This window comes from Fragaria vesca, linkage group LG1 (genome assembly GCF_000184155.1).
Source record: "Fragaria vesca subsp. vesca linkage group LG1, FraVesHawaii_1.0, whole genome shotgun sequence".
NCBI classification, from domain to species: Eukaryota; Viridiplantae; Streptophyta; class Magnoliopsida; order Rosales; family Rosaceae; genus Fragaria; species Fragaria vesca.
In genome coordinates this window covers 15,476,225-15,479,107 of record NC_020491.1, presented here as the reverse complement: position 1 = coordinate 15,479,107, position 2,883 = coordinate 15,476,225, and positions in this window count along the sequence as shown.

The following is a 2,883-nucleotide window of genomic DNA, read 5'->3' as shown; positions in this document are numbered from 1 at the left end:
TGAAAGGTTCCACAGATACCAAGCGAAGATCCGCCTTAGGCATCTAGTAACGTCAAAACTCAAAGGAGCAGAATGTTACATTGCTCTTGCATCAAACCAAGCTGTTATGAGACTCGATAGAGGTCACAAACGATGCTTTTAATGGTTTGTCCTTCGGATTGATCATACACAATCCGGAAAAGCCGCGAATTGATCAAACACAATTCGGAAAAAGGCCTCGGATTGATCAAACACAATCCGGTGAAAGGTCGGGGTTGATCAAACACAACCCGGACAAAGAAACAAGAGTGATCAAACACACTATTGACCCGCGAATAAAATTCCGGGATTTGGGTACCTGCACGCACAAAATCCCAAGCATAGAATGGAGATGGAGAAGTGAGGAAAGGATTTTATCCTCCCCGAGTTATTGAACTTGGAAAAGTTTAAGGTTTCAAAAAACATACCTTTCTAGAGGCTGCCGAGAGGAGAAATAACGTTTCGCCTACTTATACTTCGAATTTGGGGCTGAAAATTTGATAGAAGGAGCAGCTCTGGATGGGGAAGCTGATGTCAAAATTTCAGGTTGATCGGAGCAAGGGAAGGTGGTGAACCGGTGGTCAGTAGCGGCGGCGGTCTGGAATCTTTCGGCGGCCGGTTCGGAGACTTTCCGGCCGGTTCTCAGGGTGAGACCGGCGGCGTTGGATCCGGGGCGGAGAGAGCTTTCTGGGGATATAAAATTCCGGCGGAGGGCAGTCGGAATTTTGGTCGGAAATCGGGAAAAACAAGGCTGCCCGATTTTAGGGTTTTGGTTTTTAGGGTTTAGAAAAAAAATGGTGGGCTATTGGCTCTAAGGTTAGAACAAAGTGCATGATAACGTGATGAAGGATAAAGTGTAGAGATAAAGAGATAGCAAGAGAATCATCATCTTATTCATTGATATGAGCCCTTTATATAGGGAATTACACAATACCAATATGGTAAGGATATGAATACATAGATCTAGTCTAACTACATATCCTATTGGCATAAGGCCAATGCACACATAGAGAATATCCTAAAACATTAAGAGAATTAATACTGATAATTAGTTCTTGGTTTCTATTTTGGGGAAGTGTCCAAGTTGGAGAGAAAAGAAAAATGTCAAAACAACTTGATATAAAGAAACCCTAAACCCTATCTTATTAAGCAAACCTGGCGGTTGAGAATGATCAACCAAATGTGATGATCACTACAAATGAGACTGTTCAGACAAAATTCCTCTAAATGTATTAAGTAATTATGAATGAAAATAGTGAGGGAAGAAAAAAGAATAACAGCATATCTGACTTCCAGTTGATTAATGGATCCAGTGGAGTTTGTATAAAGCTAGATTTGTTTCCAAAAAAGTAGTGGTCATGTTGCTACTGCAACTTTCAATCTAAAACTCCTATTGTGTGTGCGGTTTTTTTTTTTTGTTTTTTTTTGTTTTTGTTAGGGATTAGGCATATATAATCGATTGCCCTTAATTAAGCCATAATCAATAATGAAACCATATAATACAAGAAGGGGAACATAGGCAGAGGCATAGTTATAGGGGATGAGAGGGTTCAACTGACGTCAATTTTCAGACTAAGCTATATTGTTATATGATTGGTCAGTAAAATGTGATGTTGTCAGTACATTTGATCATTCTAACCATAAAAGAAAAGAATTTGTCATAAAGATTCTAATTTAGAAAAAAGGAGTACAACTCATATTCACGTGGGTCTCTTTATTTTTTAATATAGACTCTTAATCTTAATCAACGATTGATTTCGTCTCTCTTTGATATTGCAATTAAAATATATTCCTAACCTTTTTCTTTGTCTTTTTAATATGTTTTCCCAATCAATTAAAACAGTTTTAATCGCTTCTTTTCGTATTCTTTTTTGGCATCCTTCACTAAATTTTTTCATGTCGTCGACCTAATTATGAAAGGTTTAGCTTTATTCGAAAAATATGGTAAGAGAAAAGTAGTTGATCAATTGGCACAATCTGAAGCTCCTCCAAAAAGAAATAGATATAACGAAGGTACTTCGGAACACCATCCAAAAGAAGCAAACTTGACAAATCCATCAATACTATATCAAGCTCACCCGACAAGTAATGCATATGAAGATATTGGTACAAGTAATGCATTTAAAGATATTGTTATGTCAAACCATTATGTCAACGAGTTTAACATAGAGAACCTTCCTGGAGATCCGTGACTTCAGACTCCAATTTTAGACTACGATCCTAATGTTCAAGATCGAGTGCGAAGACATTATTTGATGAAAAGTCCTATCGTCCTATCATTCAATGAAGCGAAGACATTATTTGATGAAAAGTCCTATCGTCCTATCATTCAATGAAGATTATATTTTCATTTTGTGTGACATTATTGTTTAAACTCTTAACCCTTTTAATTATGGTTTCTGGCTATGTCCCATAAGACATAGGAGTGCCTAATCCTATTTGACAATAAGCCTTAATAAAATATCCCGAAATATTATTAGGAGTACATCGGATGTATTAATTCTACCACGCACCATTTAGCAAATAGCGCATCATTGGCTACTTCGGGGCCATTTACTTTACAGTTTTGAAGGCATACCAGAAAGATAATGCTCATGCAAAACCATAAAATTCTAATAAGTACAACTTTCTCACTATGTGCCATCGAAAAATAAATCCGGTGACATTTGGTTTCATTCTACCACTAGAAGGGAATGAACATTTGACGATGCAAGGAACTCGCTGCCATCCTAGACTAGACACGGCACTTAAGGTGCACAGACCAGGACAATGCCCACCTCTCCTTATCAAAAACAATAAATACGTTACCATTAAAAAGAAAAAAATAACTAAAAGCAGAAAACATAGCTACCAAATTTGGGCTCA